This window comes from Pongo pygmaeus, chromosome 1 (assembly GCF_028885625.2).
Source record: "Pongo pygmaeus isolate AG05252 chromosome 1, NHGRI_mPonPyg2-v2.0_pri, whole genome shotgun sequence".
NCBI classification, from domain to species: Eukaryota; Metazoa; Chordata; class Mammalia; order Primates; family Hominidae; genus Pongo; species Pongo pygmaeus.
Genome location: NC_072373.2, coordinates 230,000,725 through 230,012,977, shown reverse-complemented (window position 1 = coordinate 230,012,977; position 12,253 = coordinate 230,000,725). Strand labels below are relative to the sequence as shown.

General features: G+C 54.3%; 1 protein-coding gene across 5 annotated transcripts in view; it reads right to left on the bottom strand.

Annotated features, from left to right (window-relative positions):
• Positions 1-11,689, bottom strand: part of C1H1orf159 (chromosome 1 C1orf159 homolog) — a 37,528-nt gene extending 25,839 nt beyond the window's left edge. For 2 of the 5 annotated variants that reach the window (XM_063660924.1, XM_063660930.1), the window contains exons 1-2: positions 7,081-7,268; positions 1,420-1,480 (exon numbers count right to left, since the gene is read on the bottom strand). The gene's annotated coding sequence lies outside the window, so the exon portion shown is untranslated. Of the gene's footprint in view, positions 1-1,419; positions 1,481-7,080; positions 7,269-9,401; positions 9,632-11,620 lie in introns of those variants that run through there. The other 3 variants (XM_063660922.1, XM_063660923.1, XM_063660927.1) reach the window with 3 other exon arrangements.
• Between the last annotated feature and the right edge of the window lie 564 nt (positions 11,690-12,253).

Below are 12,253 nucleotides of genomic sequence, written 5' to 3'. Positions count from 1 at the left end.
TATAGTTGTGCCGTGGCAGGGTCACTCTGTTAGAAGTTTATTCTTTCCCACTGAAGTAGAACCCCATCATACAGCTGTGTCCAGAAACCAAGGCGATTTTAGTTTCTAGATGGTGGACGCCGGTGTTGCTTCCCAGGTGCTCAACTCTGGGCAGTAACAAGCCTGCGCGGTCTGGACACGGTGGCTCACACCTAGAATATCAGCTAACTGGGAGGCTGATGCAAGAGGACTGCTTGGGCCCAGGAGTTTGAAGCCGAAGTGTAGATGCATTCAAGCTGGTCGAGCCGGGAACGCACCTGCACTCTAGCCTGGGCAACAGAGTGAGGCCCTGTCTCAAAGGAAAAAAAAAAAGCTTTGGCAGCAGAGAACTTGGAGAGCATGGGCTGTAAGGATAAGTCTTTTTGTGCTGCAGATCCTGGGTCTCCAAGGGATGTAAACCTGTTCACTGTCCAACAACAGCAGCAATCAACACTTACAGAGCATTTGCCACATGCCAGACACCACGCGAAGGGATTTATACACACAAACTGATTTCACTAATTTCAACGATGCCTCTTATTGCCCCACTTTAAAGATGAGGAAAAGATTTGCATAAGACCACACTGTGAGTAGGCAGCAGGGTTAGGCCCAGGCCAGGCCCTCTGGCTCCAGAATAAACTGGTGTCTGACGGTTTTCAACTGCAACACTCAACAAATATGTTTAGTATGTCTGGCCAACTACCGTAAAATTTTATAGAAATTTTCAATTTAAGAAGTAAAGGCCAGGAGCAGTGGCTCACACCTGTAATCCCAGCACTTTGGAAGGCTGAGGCTGAAGGATTGCTTGAGGGCAGGAGTTTTAAGACCGGCCTGGGCAATACAGCGAAACCCCTTACAGAAATCAGTCGGGCGTGGTGGCACATGCCTGTGATCCCAGCTACTTCGGAGGGAGGTGGGAGGATCGCTTGAGTCCAGGAGGTTGAGGCTGCAGTGAGCTGAGATCGCGCCACCACACCCTAGCCTGGATGACAGAGCAAGACCTCATCTCAAAAAATAAAAAATAAAAAGTAAAGGCATTGGATTTAAAAAATAATATACCCTTAAATATTAGACTATTAACTAAAGTAAAAATAATAAGTGTGGACCAGGCATGGTGGCTCACGAGGTCAGGAGAGCAAGACCATCCTGGCTAACACGGTGAAACCCCCGTCTCTACTAAAAATACAAAAAAATTAGCTGGGCGTGGTGGCGGGTGCCTGTAGTCCCAGCTACTCAGGAGGCTGAGGCAGGAGAATGGCGTGAACCTGGGAAGGTGGAGCTTGCAGTGAGCCGAGATCGCACCACTGCACTCCAGCCTGGGTGACAGAGCGAGACTCCGTCTCAAAAATAAATAAATAAATAAATAGAATAATAAGTGTGTTGTAGAATTTTCTAGCATACCTAAAGTGAAATGTATGCCAACGAGAGCACGGAGTGTAACTGGAGTCCGCTCGCTAAGGTTCTGTGAAGTACAGGAATATTTTTAAAGACGGATCACAGTAAGTTAAATGTGCATATTTAATCTCCAGAGGAACCACTTAAAAAACAACACAAAGAGGCAGAACTAAAAAGTCAGCAGAGGAGATAAAATTGAATTAAAGACAACTTGATTTACCTACAAAAAAGGAAGGAAAGGAGGAGCAGGGAAAAGCAGGTGGAAAAACAGAAATCAAACATAAAGATGGTAGACTCCAACCCAAACACTCTAATACCTACATTAAATACAAATAGTTAAATTAAATACTTCAATTAAAAACTATCGATTAACGTCACTAATTATTAGGGAAATGCAAATCAAAATCAAAATGAAATACTACTCCACACCCATTAGAATGGCTATTACCAAAAAAACAAATAAATGTCGGCAAAAGCATGTGGAGAGAATGGAACCCTTGTGCATGCTGCTGAGAATATAAAATGGTGTGAAAAACGGTATGTCAGTTTCTCAAAAAACTAAACACACACACAAAATTAAACACAGAATTACTCTATGACCCAGCAACTTTACTTGCGGTTCTACACCCCAAAGAACTGAAAACCAGGACTCCAAGAGACGTTTGTACAACCATATCTTAGCAGCACCGTTCACCACAACCACCATGTCTTAGTGAGAGGTGACAACGTGCTAGCAGCCCTCGCTTGCTCTCAGCACCTCCTCGGCCTTGGCATCCACTCTGGCCACACTTGAGGAGCCCTCCAGCCCGCCGCTGCACTGTGGGAGCCCCTCTCAGGGCTGGCCGAGGCCGGAGCCAGCTCCCTCTGCTTGCAGGGAGGTGTGGAGGGAGAGCTGCAGGCGGGAACCAGGGCTGCGTGCAGCGCTCGCAGGCCAGCGCCAGTTCTGGGTGGGTGTGGGCTCGGCAGGCCCTGCACTCAGAGCACCTGCCGGCACCCCCGGCCCTGGGCAGTGAGGGGCTTAGCACCTGGGCCAGCAGCTGCAAAGGGTCCCCCAGCACTGCCAGCCTGCCTGCACCAGGTTCGAATTCTCGCCAGGCCTCAGCTGCCTCCCCACGGGGCAGGGCTCGGCAGCCTCCCATGTCTGAGGCCCCCTGCACCCTCGCCCATGGGCTCCCACGCGGCCTGAGCCTCCCCAACGGGTGCCACCCCCTGCTCCGCGGTGCCCGATCCCATCGACCACCCAAGGGCTGAGGAGTGTGGCACACGGCACTGGACTGGTGGGCAGCTCTGCCCGTGGCCAGGCGCTGGGTCCACTAGGCAAAGCCAGCTGGGCCCCTGAGTCGGGTGAGGACTTGGAGAACTTTTATGTCTAGCTGGAGGATTGTAAATGCACCAATCAGCACTCCATGTCTAGCTCAGGGTTTGTGGATGCACCAATCAGCACTCTCTGTATCTAGCTAATCTGGTGGGGACTTGGAGAACCTTTATGTCTAGCTAAAGGATTGTAAATACACCAATCAGCACTCTGTGTCTAGCTCAGGGTTTGTAAATGCACCAATCAGCACCCTGTGTCTAGCTCAAGGTTTGTAAATGCACCAATCGCTGCTCTGTGTCTAGTTAATCTAGTGGGGACTTGGATAACTTTTACGTCTAGCTAGAGGATTGTAAATATCACTCTGTGTCTAGCTCAGGGATTGTAAATGCACTAATCAGCACCCTGTCAAAACAGACCAATCAGCTCTCTGTAAAATGGACCAATCAGCTTTCTGTAAAATGGGCCAATCAGCAGGATGTGGGTGGAGGTCAGATAAGGGAATAAAAGCAGAATGCAGGAGCTAGCAGCAGCAACCCACTCGGGTCCCCTTCCACACTGTGGAAGCTTTGTTCTTTCGCTCTTTGCCATAAATCTTGCTGCTTCTCACTCTTTGGGTCTGCACTGCCTTTATGAGCTGTAACACTCACCACGAAGGTCTGCAGTTTCACTCCTGAGGCCAGCGAGACCACGAACCCACCAGGAGGAATGAACAACTCCGGATGGGAGGAATGAACAACTCCAGATGTGCCACCTTAAGAGCTGTAACACTCACCGCGAAGGTCTGCAGCTTCACTCCTGAGCCAGCGAGACCACGAACCCACCAGAAGGAAGAAACTCCAAACACGTCCAAATATCAGAAGGAACAAACTCTAGACCACCATCTTTAAGAACTGTAACACTCACTGCAAGGTCTGCGGCTTCATTCTTGAAGTCAGTGAGACCAAGAGCCCACCAATTCCAGACACATTAGCAGCACCGTTCACCACAGCCAACAGGTCTGCAGCACCGTTCACCACAGCCACCATGTCTTAGCAGCACCGTTCACCAGACACCATGTCTTAGCAGCACCGTTCACCACAGCCACCAGGTCTGCAGCACCGTTCACCAGACACCATGTCTGCAGCAGCACCGTTCACCAGACACCATGTCTGCAGCAGCACCGTTCACCAGACACCATGTCTTAGCAGCACCGTTCACCAGACACCATGTCTGCAGCAGCACCGTTCACCAGACACCATGTCTGCAGCAGCACCGTTCACCAGACACCATGTCTGCAGCAGCACCGTTCACCACAGCCACCAGGTCTGCAGCACCGTTCACCAGACACCATGTCTGCAGCAGCACCGTTCACCAGACACCATGTCTGCAGCAGCACCGTTCACCAGACACCATGTCTGCAGCAGCACCGTTCACCACAGCCAAAAGGTGGGAGCAAGTGTCCACCCACAGATGAATGGATAAATAAAAGGTGGTCTATACAGACCATGGAATATTCTACAGTCCTGAAAAGAAATTTTGGATGCATGCTACGACAGGGATGAACCTTGAAAACACTATGCTAAGTGAAAGCAGCTCATCACAACAGGATAAATACTGTATGATTCTACTCATGAGGTTCCCAGGGTTGTCGAATTCATAGAAACAGAAAAGACAATGGTGGCTGCCAGGGGCTGGGGGGCAGAGAGGAATGGGGAGTTAGTGTTTAATGGGAACAGTTTCCTTTCCTTTTTCCTTTTCTCTTTTCTCCTTTCTTTTCCTTTCCTCCTTCTTAAAATTTCTTTCTTTCTTTTAGAGACAGGGGTTTGCTCTGTTCCCCAGGCTGGAGTGCAGTGGTGCAATCATAGCTCACTGCCATCTTGAACTCCTGGGCGCAAGCAACTCTCCCACCTCAGCCTCCCAAGTAGCTAGGACTTGGCAGATGCCTGCCACCACATCTGGCTAATTTTATTTTTATTTTTTAGTAAAAAGGGTGTCTTGCTATGTTTCCCAGGCTGGTCTTGAAATCCTGGGCTCAAGCGCTCCTCTCTCCTGTCTTAATGCATGTGTACTGGAAAAACATGCGTGTAACGCAGGACCCATGTTCACTGAGAGGTGAGACTTCACATTTACATGTATGACAATTAGGCCCTATATGGCCAAAGGTGAGGCGGGGCCTGGGAGTCACTCCAGTCACGTCCTCTATAGACCAGCAGAACCAGTCCGTGGTCAGCGGTGTCTTATCAGGAGGAAGTTATGGAAAGTGACGCTGTAGTTATGGCCATGAAACGGGGGGTCAGTTAGTGCCTGGCAGCGAGCCATCACTGTTTCCATACCGCTTATCTCAGGCCAGTGCCTGCTTAACTGCTAGAGAAAAGGAAAACTCAAGCCTTATTCTTTAACTGTAGGGGTGTGTGACTTAACCCCGGCCTGGCACAGCCTTAGGTCCTGATTATAACTCGGCGTCTTATTGCCACGGAGTCTGTCAGTCGTGCGATCTGCACGTCAACATTAATGTTGGTCAGTTGTGTCTAAACCGAAAAAGGTGGGAGTACAACCAGGTGTGTCCAACCTCCATCCTTTTATGGCCGGAAACGCAATTTTTAAGGTTTCTCTGGGGTCCTCTTGACCAAGAGGGAGCTCGTTCAGTCAGCTGGGGACTTAGGATTTTATTCTTAGTTTACAACATCAGTAATAAAATTAAAATAGGCAAATCAAAGGATGGGAGATAGTCACAGTACACGTACCAGACGAAAGCCCTGAATATGGTATACATAAAAGACTTTCACAATCTGGCCATCAAAAAAATGCGCAAAACACGTCCTCGGACACTCAGAAAACGTGTGCAATGGCAACAAACGAGTGGACAGTGCTCGACACGGGTGAGCGTCGGGGAAATGCAAACTAAAGCCTCTACGACCAAACGGCACTCGGCCTCTCGGCTGTGGGGACACACGGAACCGCTGGGACTTCCACACCTGGGACGCCGCCCTCCCCCGGGCACGTTCCCAAGAGAAACAACACATGCCCGCCAAACACATGAACAAAAATAGGCCCAACGTCTTCAGACACCGGAAATCCACCCGCGCCCCTCAGAGACGATGAGCACGCAACAGCGCATCCCACAGCCGCTCCTCCTGCAGCGCCTCAGAGGAAGCTCAAAAACAGTTCTCTGCGTGAGCTGTGGCAGACGCAAAACCGCCCGCACGTGTGACGCCTAACACTCAGAGTGTCGGTAAAATCACAGCAGCGCTCCTGTCCGGCTGGCAGGCGGGCGCTGGAACAGCCTGCGAGGCGATCTCCACGGATCACAGGCAGATTCTACAACACGACAGGAGTCTGGTGAATCTTTTGTCAAAACAATTGAACTGGACACAAGCTCTATGTGTTTCACTGCATGTAAATTATGCCTCAGTAACTAAATAAATGCATTTTCTATTTTGAAAATCTCATTGGAGCCAAAAAGCTAAATAATGGGATGAAAATTTCTACAAGGCAATGAAAAATTTAGTGAAAATTTAAATTGTGCTATACACTGTTTCACCACTCTTATTTTCCCTTAGAAGAATTCGTTTCAGGACAGGTGTGGAGGCTCAGGCCTATAATCCCATCATTTTGGGAGGCCAAGGTGGGAGCATCGCTTGAGCCCAGGAGTTCAAAACCAGCCTGGACAACAGAGTGAGATCTCTACCAAAAAAAAAAAAAAAAAAAAAATAGCTGGGCTTGGTGACACATACCTGTGGTCCCAGCTATTTGGGGGGCTGAGGTGAAAGAATCTCTTAAGCCTGGGAGGTCAAGGCTACAGTGAGCCAAGATCGCACCACTGCACTCTACCTGGGCAACAGAGCCAGACCCCGTCTCAACAACAACAAAGAACTGGTTTCAATGAAAAAATGATGCCTCAGGTCACTGTGATTTTAAATAAGTAACATCTTGCAAAACCACCCTATAAAAGCATCTTGCAAAACAACCCTATAAAAGCTACCACCGGCTGGGGCAGTGGATAGACCACACCCACGCTCACCTTAACTCCAGCCGCCCAGGCAGCAGTAACTGAAAAGGGGAGGCGGGAGGGCCCATTAGTGGGTTTCTCACGCTGCCGAACCTCGGTAAACACAGCACCGAGGGCCGGCTGGAGCTTCCACTGCATCCATGTAGCTAATGCTGGTCATCTTCATAGCAAGCAAAGGAACTCAACGTGAAACGTAGCTTTAAGGGCCCAATAAGAACTGTCTGGGAGCCTTAAACACAGGCCTCTCTATCTAAAGATCCCCTCTCGTGCTTCCATAGAAAACAAATACCGCAAACCCCTTGATGGGGTGTAAAGGAGACATCCCCCTTTGTTGACCTGCAGGGTAGACACTGCCCCAACCTACCCGTGGGCTCAGCACACCGGAGTCGGGCGGTTGCCGTAGGAGGCTCAGCAGACGTGAGCAGGGCAGGATCGGGCCCACCCCCCACCGGGAATGTCAGGCCACCATCAGGTGATGGTCAGGTGACTGTTAACTGTCTCTCTAAAAGAACTGGTTGCAGCCAGCGCCAGGGAAAGACAGGCTCCCAGTACCTAGAAAACACATGAAACGGGGTGATTGGCAGCTTCCCGATAGGATCTCAGGAACTGGGCGAGTTGGCTCAAGCATGTGCACTGAGAGGCAAAATGGTGGCGTGTAACTGTTCCATGATCTTCTAGGGACATTTGACAGGTAACGGAAGAACGTCTCAGGTGAGCATGCGCACTACTCCAGTGAACACACCGCGCATGCTCCCTCCCTCCAGTGAACACACCACGCATGCTCCCTCCCTCCAGTGAACACACCGCGCATGCTCCCTCCCTCCAGTGAACACACCGCGCATGCTCCCTCCAGTGAACACACCACGCATGCTCCCTCCCTCCAGTGAACACACCGCGCATGCTCCCTCCCTCCAGTGAACACACCGCGCATGCTCCCTCCCTCCAGTGAACACACGGCGCATGCTCCCTCCCTCCAGTGAACACACGGCGCATGCTCCCTCCCTCCAGTGAACACACGGCGCATGCTCCCTCCCTCCAGTGAACACACGGCGCATGCTCCCTCCCTCCAGTGAACACACGTGGCACGCTCCCTCCCCCCCGGTGAACACACCACGCATGCTCCCTCCCCCCAGTGCACACCTCACATGCTCCCCCCCTCCAGTGAACACACCAAGCATGCTCCCTCCGTCCAGTGAACACACCAAGCATGCTCCCTCCGTCCAGTGAACACACGGCACATGCTCCCTCCCTCCAGTGAACACACCGCGCATGCTCCCTCCCTCCAGTGAACACACCACGCATGCTCCCTCCCTCCAGTGAACACACGGCGCATGCTCCCTCCCTCCAGTGAACACACCACGCATGCTCCCTCCCCCCAGTAAACACACGGGGCACGCTCCCTCCCTCCAGTGAACACACGGCACATACTCCCTCCGTCCAAGTGAACACACGGCGCATGCTCCCTCCCTCCAGTGAACACACCGCGCATGCTCCCTCCCCCCAGTAAACACACGAGGCATGCTCCCTCCCTCCAGTGAACACATGGGGCATGCTCCCTCCCTCCTGGGAAAATATGGCGCATGCTCCCGCCCACGTACTAGCAAGCTGCTCTGTGGGTGGACAGCCCACCCCGAGGAAGGATCAGGGGAGAAGGGGTGCAAGATCCCAGAAGCCTGCCAGCCTATAAAACCCCAAGTCAAAAGGTGAAACCGCACACCTGATCCCTCAGGTCGCCCGCCTGGCCCTCCTCCAAGGGTACTTCCTTTCCTTCCTGCTCTAAAGCTTCTTCATCAACTTTCACTCCTGCTCTAAAACTTGCCTCAGTCAGTCGGGCGCGGTGGCTCATGCCTGTAATCCCAGCACTTTGGGAGGCCGTGGCGGGTGGATCATCTGAGGTTGGGAGTTCAAGACCAGCCTGACCAAAATGGAGAAACCCCGTCTCTACTAAAAATACAAAAAATTAGCCAGTTGTGGTGGCAGGAGCCTGTAGTCCCAGCTACTCAGGAGGCTAAGGCAGGAGAATGACATGAACCCGAGAGGCAGAGCTTGCAGTGAGCCGAGAGCATGCCACTGCACTCCAGCCTGGGCAACAGAGAGAGACCCCGTCTCAAAAAAAAAAAAAAAAAAAACTTGCCTCAGTCTCCCCCTTCAGCCTCATGTCCTTCCGTCGAATTCTTTCTTCTGAGGCAGCGAGAATCGAGGCCGCCGCTGACATACTTTGGTGCCAAAACTCAGATACATTCTGCCGGTAACAGAGCTCTGCAGGCTCACCTGAGCTCCACGCTCCACCTCGGCACACACAACCCTCAGCCAGAGTGGTGAGAAGAGGTGGCTCTTTGGTGAGAAGAGGTGGCTCTTTCTTTTGTGAAACAGGCTGGAGTGCATGGTTGTGATCTCGGCTCACTGCAGTCTCCACCTCCGGGGCTGAAGCGATCCTCCTGCCTCAGTCCCTCGAGTAGCTGGGACTGTTGGTGGCAGAACATGTCCCACTTCTGACACCAAAGCATGTTAGCAGCAGTGAACCTCAATTCTTCCCTCCTCAGAAGAGGAGGGAAGGAGTCAGAAGAGACCTTAGAGCAGGAGCAACAGTTTATGAAGAAGCTTTAGAGCAGGAATGAAAGGAAGTAAGGCACCCTTGGAAGAAGGCCAGGCGGGAGACCTGAGAGATCAAGTGTGCAGTCTGACCTTTGACTTAGGGTCTTCCACGCTGGAGGCTTCCGGGGTGTTACTTTTCCTGATTCTTCCCTCGGGGTGGGCCGTCCACACGCACAGCGGCTGCGGGCACTTGGGAGGGAGCATGCACAGTTTGCTGGAGTTGTACGCATGCTCCCTCAAGGCCTTTTTTTTTTTTTTTGAGATGGAGTCTCGCTCTGTCACCCAGGCTGCAGCTCAGTGGCACAATCTCGGCTCACTGCAACCTCCGCCTCCCGAGTTCAAGCGATTCTCCTGCCTCAGCCTCCTGAGTAGCTGGGACTACAGGCGCCCGCCACCATGCCCGGCTAATTTTTGTATTTTTATCAGAGACGGGGTTTCACCATATTCGCCAGGCTGGTCTCGAACTCCTGGCCTTGTGATCCGCCCCCTGCCCCCCTGTCCTTGCAAAGTGCTGGGATTACAGGTGTGAGCCGCCATGCCCAGCCAGGCCCACCTTCTCTTACCAGACAAATGTCCCTGGTAGAGGGGGGCCCCTCTTCTGCCCTGCTCATGTATGACTAGCTACCTACTGTAACGGGCCACAGGCGCTTGCCCCCATGCCTGGATAATATTTTTTATAGAGACGAGGTCTCTCTGTGTTGCCCTGACTGGTCTCAAGCGATCTCCCACCCCAGCACCCACAGTGCTAGCTGTTCTTTAAATGAGCTACCCAGTAAGTCAAAGCTCAAGTGGAGAGCAGCCGTAAGGCAGGGAGGGGCTGGGAGGTATCTCAGGGGTTCCCAGGATGCTGCCTGTGGACCCCAGGGCTGAGGTGACTGCACGTGGAGACACCTGCCTGACCGGCTTTCAGGAGGAGTACTGGGGGCGGGATGTGTGTCAGGAAAAGAACGTTTCTGTAGAATTCATAAACATGTATGTTAAAAACAACGTGGCCATGACGGATCCTGGCTGAATGCAAACGGGGAACATAAACCTGAGTAATCAGGCGCATCACTAAACATCCCAGGCGGCCGCCCCTACTCCGGGGCTCAGAGCCGGCTCCCTCTGCGAGGGTTTCCCAGGTTAAGCCATCAGAAAGCAGGAAGACGCCTAAGAACGATACAATGGACTTTGGGGACTCGGAGGGAAGAGTGGGAGGGGGAGAAGGATAAAAAGCTACAAATAGGGTGCAGTGCGTACTGCTCGGGTGATGGGAGCACCAAAATCTCACAAATCACCACTAAAGAGCTTACCCATGTAACCAAACACCACCTGTACCCCAGTAACTTACGGAAAAAATAAAAGGGGAAGACGCAGCTCTGCCTTCTCTGCACACTGTGGTAATACTAAGAAAAACGAAAACCAAAAAAAAGGGGGCCAAGTTGACATCCTGAAATTTAACAGGACGAGGCGGCTAAGAATTCAGCCACAAAGTAGTTTCCCGGGGAAGAAGCGGCGTTTGCTTTGAAACGCGGTAAGAAATGCACCCGAACACCTGGGCTTAAATTACACCCAAACTCAATCATCGACTCGCTGCCACCGGAACAACGCGCTCCTGAAAAACTGCACCCCGACCAGCCCTTGGCTACTCCAGGTGACAAACGGACTAAAACAAATCCTAAAGCCTCGCGGGAAAAAGACCTGAATCGTGGCCGACTTCTAGGACACCGGGGACCGCGCCGGGGCCCCCACTCCCGACTGTCGGGAAGGCGAGGCGAGCGCGCCCCCTTTCTTCCCCCGGGCGCCCGTCCCATCCCCTCCCCAGGGACCCCCTCCCTGCTCCGAGAACCCCCTCCCCTCCCCAGGTGCCCCCTCCCCCCCCAGAGACCCCCTCCCCTCCCCAGGGACCCCTTTCTTCCCCGGGAACCCCTCCCCTTCCCAGGGACCACCCTTCCTCCCCAGGGACCCCCCCTCCCCGCCCCGGGAACCCCCTCCCCTCCTTAGGGACCCCCTCCGCGCCCCTCCCCGGGGTCCCCCTTCCCTCCTCAGACGCCCCTTCCCCTCCCCAGGCGTCCCACTCAGCCCGGGCGCCTTTCCCCCACAGGACGCGGCCAGGCTCGCTGGGAGGCGGCGACGAGGCCGCGGGCCCAGGCGCTGGCGGCTCCTCCGCGCGCCGCACAATGGGGGACGCGCAGGGGGCGTCCCTCGGGCCGGGCCGGGGCCGCCGACCTTTGTCTGCCTCTCGCACTCCCTGCGCCTACCCGGCCGCCGAGACAGACCTCGGCGCCCCCACCGACTGCCCTCACGCCTGCCCCCAGCCCCTCACTCACCCCGGCGCCCTCCGGGTTTCTCTTTCGTACACCCCGCCCTCAGGCGGTGGCGCCGCGCCCCCTGGGACTTGTAGTCTTTCTTCCGCCCCGGCCCCGGCGCCAGGCCCCGCAGCTCCCAGAGAAAACTACAACTCCCGGCGGCCCGCGCGAGAGCCGCCCTCGCCTGGTGGTACCGTCGCGCGAGGCCGTGGGTGGGGTGCCGGGGCGGTGCGCAAAGCGTCCTGGGAAATGTAGTCCTGAAAGACCCGGCCTATGTCTCGGGTCCCCGACAGGGAGGGACTACATTCCCCCGGATTCCTCGCGCGCCGGCTGCTTGGCGTTGCCGGGAGACGGGGCGGGGCGTCGTCGGGGTCTCCCGGGCGACCGCACAAGCGCCGGCGTCCTTCGCGTTCCGCCGGTTTAGGCGGAGGCGGAGCGTTTGGGGGCGGCCGGGGCGGCTTCGGTTTCAGAGAAGGCGGCGCGGCTGCACCAGGTTTGGCCGCGGGCGCGCGAGGCCAGCGCCGTCCAGACCCACGGAGCGCCCCGAGCGCCTCGCGAGCCGCCACCAAATGCGCCCGAGGTCCGCGGCCGGCGCCAGTGCTGGGACCTCGGCGGCCGGGGTTGGAGCGCGGCGGGAGAGACCCTGCCTTGGGA